Genomic DNA, 15173 nt, shown 5'->3' on the forward strand with positions numbered 1-15173 from the left:
TACTATCACTTAAGGACAGTGAGCAAAAACACAACCTAAATCATTTATGAGAAACAAAAGTTTGACACACAAATGGTTGATGAAAAGCTCCCCACAATAGTTGCTCAAATGTTCTTATCAATATGGTGTCTCGTGCATGCCTTTTTTTTTGGGTCGAATTTCATGCATGTTTAATGAACTTATACATTCAAAAATAGAGAGACAATATAGGACTAGTGTGACGACACGTCCCTAGTTTTACAATTTTATTAATTTTAAAAGAGTGAATTTACGAAAATGCCCTTATAGGCAATGATGTTGACCTTGGTTGACCAACGTGTTGTGAAATATTATTTTAGTGAATCATCCTAGTGCTCGTCACTACAAACGCGTGGGTGCAAGCGGAATTGAATTTGGAGCTACGATAAAAATTTTATGGACTTACGAAGTTCAAGGGCATTTTGGAATTATTCTAGATAAACATCCTTCATTATTTTATTAATTTTTATGTGTAGATTTTCTGCATGATGGGACCCACCCACGTGGGTCTCCAATCACCCTTGTCCCCACGTCCTCTCACTCCCACTCTCCTGAACCTTTTTCTGTTTCAAAAACATTTTTTCACTCTTTCTTTCTCTTATCTCTCCCGCACCCTCATCTATCTCGTTCTCCTTCCCATGAACCACCGAGACACCACCCCCACACAAACATCACGCCACTCCGGCTAGCTCCATCATCGCTGCTAACTGGGTTGCTCTGAAGAGATATGCAAGTTTTTAGCCCAAAAACTAGGACTTCCACTATCAATGGCCACTGCCACTTTTTATCTTCCTTCTCCAGCGAGTTTTTGGATTTCCGACGATTGTAAGTTCCAAAAACCACCTCAAATTGTTGTGGATCGTGATGTGGTGTGTGATTCTAGTAATTTTATGGACTTTTGGTAATGTTTTGGCACAGAAACACCTCGGGTGTACTTTTCCAGATTTTCTGGAGAGAGCTAAACGGTTTCGAGCCGTTTTCCGGCAACGATTGAGGAAACCAAAGGTATATTTTGATTTCTTGTTCTTCGAGCTTTGATTTGATAAATTGGAAGGCTAGGTTTAGTGAAGAAATTAGGTGGTCGGAGTTGGGCTTTACTCAACTATTGCAGCGACAACCGGCCGGAGAAGAAGAAAAAGGGAAAAAAAAGAAAAAAAAAAGGGGGCCTTAAACCCAAAACCCAGCCCAAACCTTTGGGTCGTTGGCCAATGGCCCAAGCCCAGATTCGTGGGCCAGATCCGGCCTAGACCCATTTCTGAGTTAGGTTTGGAATATTCTTGGAATATTCCTTATGTTGGCATTTTCGAAAATTTCTCGGAAACCCTTCTAGGATAATTTCGATGCCCTAAGTCCATTTTTGGCATCCATTTTGTGAAATTCTAAAGTTTAATGTAATTGACCATCGAGGCGTCTCGGTTGACTTTTTAGGATTGACTGTTGACTTTTTGTAAAATTTGTTGGGGACCCTCCTTAGCGTATTTCGACGCCCCGATTCCAAATCCACACTCCGTTTTCCCAAATTTAATTATTTTAGTGGAGCTTTACTAATGAGTCCTAATATTATGCTTAGGTGCGATTATTATTGGTGACTTCAGCTATTCTAGTTTAAACGGGTTCGACTCGACAACATGATCTGAGACTGGGTCTTTACTTTTAAATATTATATATTTATTTAGTTTCCAATTATACATTTGAAAAAAACTTTCCTACACATGCCTAAATTAGACTAATGCTTATAAGAATTAGCGAAATAGGAAAAATTTCAAAATTATTAGAAATCCTCTAGGATGCATACGTATGCGCACTTTTATGGGGTTTTAATTACGGCCATGAGTAATATCTTATTTATTACTATTATGTTGACTAGAATTATTGAATTACTAAGGCATGACTATATTGATGTTATCAGCTTATCGTTTGCTGCACCAGTGTTGGTACTTTCTCGAGCCAGGGCCAGTCTTTCACTTTGATGTGCACATCGCACCGTACACTCACTTTGGATCCATTGTAGGTGCCAGTCCTTTCGTACAAGTTGCCATAGGCAACTCTGACTCGTATGTGTTGCGCATAGCGCCAGTCTTCACATGATTGTAGTACTAGAGCGTATATCATTGTTACACCCAGTCATGTTCATGTCAGAATACCTCTGCATGAACTTGTGTGTTAGCATGTGTCAATGAGCACTCAATATAATATGTTTGCTTATGCGAGATTTTGTGATTATGGTCGTCATGCACTTATTTACGAGATATTGTGCCGAAATGAATTCTTGAGATATTGTAGGCTATAGTAAGTATTTTCTTACTATACGTAGTATGTATATTTTGGAAACTACACTTGTTTTACAGCGAGGGGTTATTATGTTTTCGAAAAAATTTGTACAAAACTTTATTTTTAGGCCCACTCACCCTTGTTTTTCGCCCCTCCAGGTTTTAGTAGCTGAGCTTTCTTGTCGACGAGGATTCTTAGCAAATCTTGGCATAAGTGGTTAAATTCTCATCCTACTCTGCTGTACTTATGCTTTCACATCATGTGTGAAATGGGTTCATTCCCGCTCACAAGCGCACTTTTAAATTAGGTACTTTTAGGTTTAAATTTATTCACATATTTCACTACACTACACTTTATGGTTTCGTTACCTTCTAGGTGTCGGCCAGCACAACTCGATTCGGAGTCCAAGTGGACATTCCGGGTCGGGGTGTGTCAACTAGACCGAAATTATTCTCAATTTTTTCGTCAAAGAAAATGAGATTTTATAGGACTAGACTAAATTTAATCTCAATCTTATTCCATACACTTTCTATTTGTATGATTGAACTATTAACTGGTGATCAAGAGATATTACTGGTATGGAATAATGTAGATTGAGATATTAATTAAGGTTGTGTGTCCACTTCCTTACATTCGAGTTCGCTAACTCTCACATAAATTAAAATGATTTAAATAGAATACCGATTATTGTCAAAAATTAAAAACTTGTTAAGAATGAACAAATTTCAGAACTCTCTCCATAACAATTCACTAAATTACATGAGGATGAACCATCTTGGGCCTTAAAACATACATTTTTTAATATTGCTACGCGTTCTTCATATCCAAAACTTTGGCCAATACAACACACAAAAATATTTAGAATTTTAGAGAATCCTGTATAGTGCATTGAAGAGAAGAGTTCAATGTTTTAACCTTTTTTTGGTCAAATCTCATGCATGTTTAATGAACTTATACATTCAAAAAATGGAGAGACAATATATGATTGGATCGAAATTAATCTCAATTATTTCGTCGAAAAATGTGAGATTTTATAAGACAGTACTAAATTTAATCTCAATCTTATTTCATACACTTTCTATTTTATAGGACCGGGCTAAATTTTTGGATGAAATTACTGTGGAAATCATGGAATTCCATTTAAGAAACCCTAAAATGAAGTGACCTTCATCAGTTCACGTTTAGTGCAATTATATAGAACAAAATGGTTGTATTTCATTTAGGACTTATAGGTGTGACTCGTACAAGATTAGAGCCTCACCTGAAGTTATAATTATTTAAATTAATTAACAGTTAAATTGATAAATTGCTTGTAATTGCATCCTTGATGGGAGGATGAGTTGTAGTACACACACACACACACACACACATATATATCACTGTGGTCTCTCTTCTCGGGTATGTATGATCTTTCATGCTAGAAACAGTCCCATTGAGTGTTCTTGGATCAGTTTCATAATCAAGAGAAGAGAAGACAAGTGATTAGCTTGCTATCAATGTCTTCTACTACAAGTAAGTAAACCCTTATTGTTTGTTGTCATTGTTGCATGCATGATACTGCAATAATTGCAGTAGTTATCATTTAATATTAAATTGTCAAGTTTTTGGCTTAGGGTGTGATTGTCAACGATCCTTATATATATTCATCATGTGTCATCAGAGCCACACAATTTAAACCATATCTAAACTCATACTTGTTTCAAGTATTCCGCTATGCAAAGTTGACATTTTTATAACCTCCTGATTCGTTGGTGACTGCATGCTAATACGATTAAGTTCAACACATTGACTGCTCAGATAACTGCTACATGTACTATGCATGCATGTATTTCTTAATTTTGTGTAAATTTGGATCTGTTATTTTTACTTGAGTTAACATGATGTGTTTAAAATATTATTCAAAAACAATATTCTTATCACTTTTTAGTAATGTGTCTAGTTTGCAATTGAATACGATTATGATAATAACTCTGTGAAATATGCATCTGCAAACATATCAGACAAATGAATTCTGAGACTAATTCAGTATAACACCAAAGTGTAGGACTAAATTATCATCTCAGGATATAAATTATCATCTTAGGATACGTAGTATCATGGATCATGGTGATATGCAAATATTAACAAGTTAAACACTTCCAAATAAGTAATTTGTTGGGTTCATTTGTATAATCAGTGTATAGGGAGTCATGAAAAACATGCTATTTGTGTACTCAAACTCACCCAAAGGTGAGATTTACATCTAGTATTGGATTTTTTTTTTCTTCATGATTTGGTAATGCAACAATTTTGGAACTCATAGTTATGTATAGTCAGTTTCTTGCCCAAAGGTGTAACTGAAACCATAATTGAAGTGTGACAAGATGTTAAGTATTCATTCTTGGTCATATATTTATGAGATCTTTTCCAAATTCCTTTTGATTTCAAACATGTTTCAATATGATGAGCCTGGTAAATATGGAGAAATTGAATGGCAACAATTTCAAAACATGGAAGCAGTAACTCGAGATGAATCTTGGCATGCTAGAGTTTAGTATTGCATGGGAACAGAGCTGGAGATGAGCGCTAGCCAATGGTTAATACTTCAGAAAGCACCTTAGCAATTACCAGTAATGCCCGACCTCAGTCTTGTTTTTTGCTAGCTTGAGTCTAGAACTTTACTATCTCATTAATATTCAAAGTTCCTCAACCTGCAACCTTGACAGATGAAAGTACTACACAAGAAAATGAGCATTTCACAAAATGGGAAAGGGCAACCAAATGTCTTTGCTCATAATGCAGAATGCAATGGAAGAGCATGTGAGGGGAGGAATTCCTAGTTGTGACTTGGCTAAGAACTATTTGGACAAAATAGAGGAGAAGTTCAAAAGATCAGACAAGGTTGGGATTGGTATTTATCTATCAACATTGATAAACACTAAACATCATGGATAAACATGATGGATCAGGGAGTGTTTGTGAACACTTACTGAAATTGGTTAACATGGCCAACAAATTAAATGCCTTGGATATTGGTATCACTGATCATTTCCTTGTGCACATGGCTCTTTACTCACTGTCCAATGATTATGAGCAACTGAAAGTGAGCTATAACGCTCAAAAGGAGATTTGGAGCATTAATGAATTGATAACCATCTGTTGTCAAAAGGAGAAAAGATTGAAGAAAATGAGGTCTCATACCAGTAAGTTTGCTAACTTTGTGCATGCTGGAAAAGGCAAGAGGAAAGTCATTGGTGTTAACAGAAATGAGATTTACAAAGGAAAGAAACTGCTTGCATTCAAAAAGTCAGTATCAACTGCTAGAACAACTTCTGGTTCCAAGAAGCACTGCAAATCCACTATGTTAACTATGAAGACAAATGCACTTTCTATTGCTTCTGGACCAAAGTACAATCAGAATAGTGTTAAAAATGTCATTTCTATCATTCTGAAGATCACTTGAGGAAGGATTGTCCTGGCTTTAAAGCTTGGTTGATCAAGAAAGGTAAAACAACAATAAATGTTTTTGTGACAGTAGAGTCAAATATGATTTTTATTCCCCAGAATTCTTGGTGGTTTGACACAGATTGTTCTATGCATATAACAAATTCTTTGCAGGGATTTCAAAACCAGAAGAGAACAAGTAATGAGATCTACAATGTTTATGTTGGAAATGGGAATAAAGTTGCAGTTGAATATGTTGGTTCTGTCAAACTGAGATTGTCAACTGGATGTGTTTTAACTTTAAGTAATGTACTTTATTTCCTTCAATGAGAAGGAATTTGTTTTCTATTATACAATTTGTAAAAGATGGTTTTTCATTTGTAGGGGATATTAATCAAATTAAGTTTTATTTTCAAAATCAGTTTGACAATCTACTTGGTTATGCATTTCCAAATGGTGATCTTTGACAAGTTGAATGTTCTTGTCACCAGGAATGTCTCAGTGTTAAGCATTCTGCTTCAAAACGTATGTCCCTAAATGACAAGTCTTACATGCTTTGGCATCAAAGACTTGGACATATTTCGAGAGAAATGATGATAAGGTTAATTAAGAATGGAATATTGCCAAAGTTGAATACTAATGATACTGTGGAATGCATTAACTATTTCAAAGGGAAAACTAACACCTCAACAAACAAGTGTGCAACAACAAGAAGCAATGATCTCTTAGGGATCATACATACAAATGTATGTGGACCATTTCCAACAAGAACCATTTGTGGAAATTCATACTTTGTTCTCATCATTGATGACTTTTCAAGATATACCTTTAGATATTTAATTTCTGAGAAGTCCCAATTTTTAACTTGTTTTAAGAATTTCAAATTAGAAGTTGAAAAACAATTGGAAAAATCAATTAAGATTGTGAGGTCTGATGGTAGAGATGAATATTATGGAAGGTACACAGAGAAAGGACAACAAAAGGGTCCATTTGCCATATTTCTGGAACAAGAAGGCATTGCAACATAGTATACAACTCCTGGGACACCATCACATAATGGTGTTGTTGAAACAAGAAATAGAACACTGAAGGAAATGGTCAGAAGCATGTTTTCTCATTGCCAGCTTCTAGAATTTCTTTAGGGAGAGGTAGTGAAAATAGCTAATTACATTGGAATAGGGTTCCAACAAAAGCAGTGGCATCAACACCATTCAAATTATGAACAGGTAGGAAGCCTAGTTTATCTTATTTTCACACTGGGGGATGTAGGTGTGAAGCTAGACTTTACAATCCAACTGAAAGAAAATTGGACATAAGAACCACTAGTTGTTATTTTGTGAGTTATGCATAAAGGTCCAAAGGCTTCAAGTTTTACAGTCCTAACACATTTACTAGGAAAGTGAAGAGTAACAATGCCAAATTCATTGAAGATTGCAGTGATGTGCATTCTTATTCCAAAACTTCATATGTGTTTGAAGAGAAATGAAGAACCTCCTATCACTGAGAGTGAGTTGACTAAAAATGCCATTATGAATGTTTTGATACCTATGCCAATGGTGAGTTCACAAACAGGGAATATTGCACGTGTGCCTTCTTCATCAAGTCATACAGTGCAAGATGTTGTTACAAATCCATTGCAGCACGATTTTCATGATCATACATTACAACAATCCCTTTTTGTATCAATTTCCAATTCTTCTCAACAAGTACCTGCACCTGCATCCATTTTAGCACATGTGCTAGAGACTTTACCAATTCAAACAAGAAAGTCTAGTAGGCCTAAGAGGTCTATTATTCCCAGTGATTATCTATGTTACTTGCAGGAAGTAGAATTTGACATTGGTGATCATGATGATCCAACCACATACCTCCAACCACATACCAAGTAGCAATGGAGAGTTCAAAGTCTTCACAATGGCAAGCTGCCAAGGAGGATGAATTGGAATCAATGCACAAGAACAATTTTTGGACATTGGTTATGCCTGCAACAACTGCTAAACCTATTTGATGTAAATGGGTGTATAAGACTAAAAGAGATTCACAGGGAAGGATTGAGAGACATAAAGCAAGGTTGGTGGCAAAGGTTTTTACACAAAAGGAGGGTCTATATTATAATGAAACATTCTCTCCACTTTCAACCAAAGATTCATTTCGAGTGATCATGGCACTCATTGCTCACTTTGATCTTAAATTGCACCAGATGGATGTTAAAACAGCTTCTTAAATGGTGGTATTGATGAAGAGATATATATGAAACAACCAAGTGGATTCATTGAAAGGGGGAAGGAAGATATGGTTTGTAAACTTAACAAATCAATATATGGACTCAAACATGCCTCTAGACAATGGTATAAAAAGTTCGTTTTGTAGAGAACAAGATTGACAACTGCATTTACTTCAAAATGGTAAAGTCCACTTTTATCTTTATGGTTTTCTATGTGGATGACATTTTACTTGCCAGTTCTAACGTTCATTTGCTTAAAGAAACCAAAAGCATGCTTTCCAGTAGCTTTGACATGAAAGATTTGGGTGAAGCACACTATGTTTTAGGCATTGAGATTGCTAGAAATCGGTCTAAAAGATGGTTAGGCTTGTCACAGAGAGCCTACATTGATAAGGTTCTCAAAAGGTTTAACATGGAGAATTGTAGTGGTGGAGATTTACCACTTGGCAAAGGTGATAAGTTGTTGTTTGTACCATACTTGACTAATCCCGAAACTACCGAGCACCAGTCAATGTTATATTGTCAAGGACCCAGAAAAGTTTCCCTTTAACCAGGAGGCCAATCACAGCGCGACATATGTCGACATCAGAAGCCAATCATAGTGCGACACGTGTCAACATCAGAGGCCAATCACAATACGACACATGTCAATGTCAGAACAAAGCTAGAAACTCTCTTCTATAAAAGGAGTTCATTCTCCCACAATATTTCCTAATGTCATTTGTACTAAATCATTCACTAGTACTCACTAAAGGAGAGCTTGAACCTATGTACTTGTGTAAACCCTTCACAATTAATGAGAACTCCTCTACTCCGTGGACGTAGCCAATCTGGGTGAACCACGTACATCTTGTGTTTGCTTCCCTGTCTCTATCCATTTATATACTTATCCACACTAGTGACCGGACCAATCTAGCGAAGGTCACAAACTTGACACTTTCTGTTGTACCAAAGTCCTTGCTGATTTTGTGCATCAACAATTGTCATTATCTTAGTATCCTATAACTGACTATGAAGTGCAGACAATGAAGGATAAGCCTTATGCTTCCTTAATTGGCAGTGTGATGTATGCACAGGTTTGTACCAGGCCTGATTTGTCTTTTATGTTAAGTGTTTTTGGAAGATTTCAATCGAATATAGGGTTGGCTCACTGGTATACAGGGAAAAAAAGTGTTGAGATACATGAAAATGACTCAGTTGTATGTGTTGTGCTATCATTATGTAGACAATCTGGAACTCGTATGTTATACTGATGCAGACTTAGGTGGATGTATAGATGACAGAATATCTACCAATGGCTATATTTTTCTAATGTGTGGTGGTGCTGTCTCATAGAGGAACAAAAACAAACTACAAGAGCAATATCCACTATGAAGTCTGAATATATTGGTTGTTTTGAGGCAATGAAATAGCGTAACTGGATAAAAAAAAAAAACTTAATTTATGAGATAAAGATTGTGAGAAGCATTGAAAGACCACTCAAGCTTTACTGTGATAAACACATCTGCAGTATTCTTTGCTAAAAACAACAAGAGATCAGAGGCATCAAGACTTATGGATATTAAGTATTTGAAAGTTCAAGATAAAGTTAGAGAGGGTGTGATTGACATTCAACATATCAGCACATATGACATGGTTACAGATCCAATGACAAAGGCTTTGAATGTTACAATCTTCACTAAACATGTACAGAAAATGGGTTTGCAGTCAACATTTGATGTTCTTTAAATGTAGGAGTAAGCTACACAAATCTGTATGTATTGTGTTAGCCATCAGTAAAGTAATAATGTTAATACATGTGTTGTAATGTTAAAGATTAATGTTCTTAACATGCTTAATGATTATTCAAGTATTCAAGGTATCTACAGTACCTTGTGACCAAAGAAATGTGGGAGTATTTGACTTGCATGCAATCATGTCCCAAGAATTTTTTTCTCTCGAATACAACATAGATATATTGAAGGTTAATCAGTTTGTGGTTTTAGAGTTCTGATATTGTATCCAATGTTGAATAGCTCTAAAACTCAACTAGTGAATTTTCAATATATAGTTGTTAAAGTCATTGAGAAAATACAATCAGCGATCACATTTGTATGTATATTAGCAATTAAGTTTAGTGTAATTATATAGAACAAAATGTTTGTATTTCATTTAGGACTTATATGTGTGACTCGTACAAACTCCGCCGTGTAAGTTTATCTTACATTGCCGGTCCCAAGCCCGGATAAAGGAGGAGGGGGAGGGCGTCAGGTAGTCGACAACCGGCACTCCATGATCACGTCGAATCTTTATGAAAATGAATCCAGAACGAAATCGCGCTAAAGCTAGGGCGTCACCCGTAAGTGGCGCGCTGTGTGGCCTGAGCACAGTGATAAGTAAGCAAGGGTCGCTGTATCTCCATCGGCACCCGGATACAGTGTTAAATGAACAAGGGGGCTATAGAAACTTCTTTTCGAACGACTCCACTCAAAGTTGTTTGGGAGCATATGCTCCTATCAACTTTACACGGGACACACAAAAGAAGTACTTTGATCCTATTAGACGGGGAAGGGTGAAGAAGCTAGGACATAAGGGTAGAGTTCAAGAGAGCAAAATGCGTTTAGGAACGTGGAATATAGGAACCTTGACGGGAAAATCTATGGAAGTAGTAGAAGTTATGGTGAGGAGAAGGATAAATATTATGTGCCTACAAGAAACTAAGTGGGTTGGTCGTAAGGCAAAGGATCTAGAAAACTCAGGGTTTAAACTATGGTATTCGGGCACAAATAGAACGAGAAACGGTGTTGGCATCATCGTGGACAAGACCTTGACACAAGATGTTGTAGATGTCAAGAGGGTAGGAGATAGAATCATGGCAATCAAGATTGTAATAGGACAAGAACTTATCAATGTGATTAGTGCGTACGCACCTCAAGTAGGGTTGGATACGAGTTCGAAGGAGAAATTTTGGGAAGACCTTGGAGACTTGGTGCAAGGAATTGCTCAGACGGAGAAGTTATTTATAGGAGGAGATTTAAATGGACACGTGGGCAGGGAGACAGGCAACTATGGAGGTTTTCATGGTGGCCATGGTTTTGGGGAGAGAAACGAGGATGGGGAAGCTATCTTGGATTTTGCAATGGCATATGATCTCTTCTTAGCCAACACCTTCTTTAAGAAGAGAGAAGAACATGTGATCACCTACAAGAGTGGGTCGTTAAAAACACAAATAGATTTTCTTCTAATGAGGAAAGGGGATCGTATAACTTGTAAGGATTGCAAAGTTATACCAGGAAAGAGCGTGACTAATCAACATCGCTTGTTGGTGATGGATGTACATATCAAAAGAGTGAGAAAAAAGAACAAGACTGGGAAGTGCCCAAGGACTAGATGGTGGAATCTAAAAGAAGAAAAACAAGCCATTTTCAAAGAGAAAGTAATCACCCAGTGTGTGTGGGATAGATAGGGGGAAGCTAACCAAATGTGGGATTCCATGGCTAGTTGTATCCGAAAAGTAGCAAAAGAGGTATTAGGAGAGTCCAAGGGCTTTGCCCCACACCAAAAGGAGTCTTGGTGGTGGAATGAGGAGGTACAAGCAAAGGTGAAGGCTAAGAAGGAATGTTGTAAAGCCTTATACAAGGATAGGACCGATGAAAATGGTGAAAGGTATAGAAAAGCGAAGCAAGAGGCGAAGAAAGCTGTGAGAGAAGCTAAGTTAACGGCTTATGACGATATGTATAAGCGACTAGATACCAAAGAAGGAGAGTTGGATATCTATAAACTAGCTAGAGCAAGGGAAAAGAAGACAAATGACCTAAACCAAGTGAGGTGCATCAAGGATGAGGATGGAAAGGTTCTTGCTACAGAGAACGCGGTTAAAGACAGATGCAAAGGTTATTTTCATAATCTTTTCAATGAAGGACATGAAATGAGTGTTTCTTTAGGGGAGTTGAGTAACTCAGAAGAGTGTAGAAACTACTCTTTTTATCGTAGAATCCGGAAGGAAGAAGTGGGTGTAGCTTTGAAGAAGATGAAGCATAGAAAAGCAGTAGGCCCAGACGATATACCAATCGAAGTGTGGAAAGTTTTGGGAGAGACAGGTATAACATGGCTCACTGACCTTTTCAATAGGATTTTGAAAACGAAGAAGATGCCGAATGAGTGGCGAATGAGCACTTTGGTGCCTATCTACAAGAATAAGGGCGATGTACAAAATTGCATGAACTATAGGGGAATTAAGCTAATGAGTCATACAATGAAGCTCTGGGAGAGAGTCATTGAGCATAGATTGAGGCAAGAGACACGGGTTTCGGATAACCAATTCGGGTTCATGCCAGGGCGCTCAACCATGGAGGCAATCTATCTCTTACGAAGATTGATGGAAAGATATAGAGATGGGAAAAAGGATTTACACATGGTCTTTATAGATTTGGAAAAAGCGTATGATAGGGTCCCAAGAGACATTCTTTGGAGGATTTTAGAGAAGAAAGGAGTACGAGTAGCATATATCCAAGCTATACAGGATATGTATGAAGGAGCAAAGACTGCCGTAAGAACTCATGAAGGACAAACCGAAAGCTTTCCCATAACTGTAGGATTACATCAAGGCTCATCCTTAAGTCCTTACCTTTTTGCGTTGGTAATGGATGAGTTAACAGGACATATTCAAGGTGATATTCCTTGGTGTATGCTTTTCGCAGACGATATAGTGTTGATAGATGAAACTCAGGAAGGGGTAAATGCAAAGCTTAACCTTTGGAGAGAAGTGTTGGAATCTAAAGGTCTTCGCCTAAGCCGATCAAAGACAGAATATATGGAGTGCAAGTTCAGTGCAAATGGAGGCCAAAACGAGTTAGGGGTGAGGATCGGAGATCAAGAAATACCAAAGAGCGACCGTTTTCGTTACCTAGGATCTATCTTGCAAAAGAACGGAGAATTAGATGGAGATCTCAACCATAGAATACAAGCTGGATGGATGAAGTGGAAGAATGCATCCGGCGTGTTGTGTGACCGCCGTATGCCACTGAAGCTCAAGGGAAAATTTTATAGGACAGCAATAAGGCCGGCGATGCTGTACGGCACAGAATGTTGGGCGGTGAAGCATCAACACGTACACAAAATGGGTGTAGCGGAGATGAGGATGCTTCGTTGGATGTGTGGGCACACAAGAAAGGATAAGATTAGGAATGAGGATATCCGGGGTAAAGTAGGAGTAGCCGAAATTGAAGGAAAGATGAGAGAAAATCGGTTACGGTGGTTTGGACATGTGCAAAGAAGGCCTACTGACGCTCCGATTAGAAGATGCGACTATGGGACAGAGGTTCAGGGCCGAAGGGGCAGAGGAAGACCTAGGAAAACTTTGGAAGAGACCCTAAGAAAAGACTTAGAGTACTTGGATTTAACGGAGGACATGACACATGACAGAACACAATGGTGTTCTAAGATTCATATAGCCGATCCCACTCAGTGACTTGGATTTTCCAAGTCTCCAACCGAGAAGTTTTCCTCACTCGGGAAATTAAGGGAACACTACCTCAACCTATATGATCCACTCACAAAGCTTCAACATACAAGCTTCAACAAAAGAAAATTCAAAGAACTTAGCGAAGAAGGCTTTGGTGTATTTAACACAATACATTGAAATGAAGGAAAGCTTATTTATTGATATCCCCGATAAGTTACAAATATGTACATATACTTGAGTCAAAATAAACAAACAAGAGGGAGCCTTCACAAAGGTTGCTTAGGAGAAGTCTCAGCAGTCGGTAGAGCCCCAGAAAGAGAAGGCACCGGAGGGGGATCATTCGGAGCCTCAGTACTGGACAAAACCCTAGAAGGAGGAGGCATCAGAGATTGATCATTTGGAGCTTCATTACGCGGTACAGCCCCAGAAGACGAAGGCAATAAATGCCTTTGGAACAAACCCACAAATCTCTGATGATCAAGTAAAACCTGACCATCAGATTCCTTCATCTGGTCAAGCTTCCTCTTCATGTTTGTAGCATAGTCATGTGCGAGCCGGTGCAACTGTTTATTCTCATGCTTGAGCCCTCTAATCTCCTGTTTGAGACTCATCACTTCAGCCGCCAATGATTCAACTTGACGGGTTCGAGCAAATAGGCGTTGGGCCATATTAGACACAGAACCTGCACACTGAACACTGAGAGCCAGAGAATCCTTAACAGACAACTCATCAGACCGTTTGGAAAGTAGTCTGTTATCTTTGGGAGTGAGAAGGTTCCTGGCCACTACCGCAGCGGTCATATCATTCTTCATCACGGAATCCCCAACGGTAAGAGGACCAGTAAGGGAGACGAAGGATGGGCGCCATATGTTGTCTGGAGAAGGCGGGGCTGCCTCTTCAACAAGGTTCAAGTCAAAACGACGGTCGGAGGGGCCAGACATTTTCAAAGGTGTTGAAGAGAGAAGAGGTCGGACAAATCAAGATCTTAGAAGTGCAAGAATGGAGCTTCTACTGGTGGATATTCAAGTGTGCTTTGGAACTTAATGTCAGCCCCTATAAAAATCTGCACTCGACGAAGCTTCAGAAATCGAAGAGGCGCCTGCTCAGAAATCGAAGAGGCGTTTGCTTTCTCAAAAGCTGGGCAGCTCAGAGACCACGAGGGTCGAGCTCAGAAATCGAAGAGGTGTTTGCTTTCTCAAAAGCTGGGCTGCTCAAAGACCACAAAGGCCGATCTCAGAAATCGAAGAGGCTTGCTTTCTCAAAAGCTGGGCTGCTCAGAGACCACGAGGGCCGATTTTAGAAATCGAAGAGGCACCTACTTTTCCAGCCTTGTCAGCACCTGTCACACGCACACTCAGCTTTGCGGAAATTATGGGCATTCTGTCGAAGATTTCTGGCGAAGTAGAAAGCACATGAATCGTACTGTTCAATCACCCACTTCCCACACGCAACAGTAGCTCATGGGTACCACAGATAACTTTGCCAAAGTTCTCTGACAAAGTTGAGACACGTGAAGCTTGCAGCTCCCACTACATCGCTCTGACCAAGAAGGGTAAAAGAATTGCAAAGAAACAACACTAACAAAGTTTAGACACATAAATTTTGAAGGTCTAGCTACCATATTATTACCCACAAGGGTAAAGGAACAGTACCACTGCTGGATAATTGGAAAGTCCCGGTGTGTCAACCTCTGTGCTTCGTGGCAAGGTAGACTAGCAAACATGGCCAACCTTTACTCACATTCGAGAAAACACTCCTAACAAGATTGCTTGCTCCAAAATCGAAGAGGCACCG

At 38.6% G+C, this 15173-nt stretch overlaps 1 pseudogene; it reads left to right on the forward strand.

The window, feature by feature from the left end:
- The first annotated feature begins 601 nt into the window (after positions 1-601).
- Positions 602-6130, forward strand: LOC126623232 (uncharacterized; annotated as a pseudogene).
- Positions 6131-15173: the final 9043 nt, after the last annotated feature.

The sequence above is a fragment of the Malus sylvestris genome, chromosome 5, assembly GCF_916048215.2.
Source record: "Malus sylvestris chromosome 5, drMalSylv7.2, whole genome shotgun sequence".
In the NCBI taxonomy this organism is placed as follows: domain Eukaryota; kingdom Viridiplantae; phylum Streptophyta; class Magnoliopsida; order Rosales; family Rosaceae; genus Malus; species Malus sylvestris.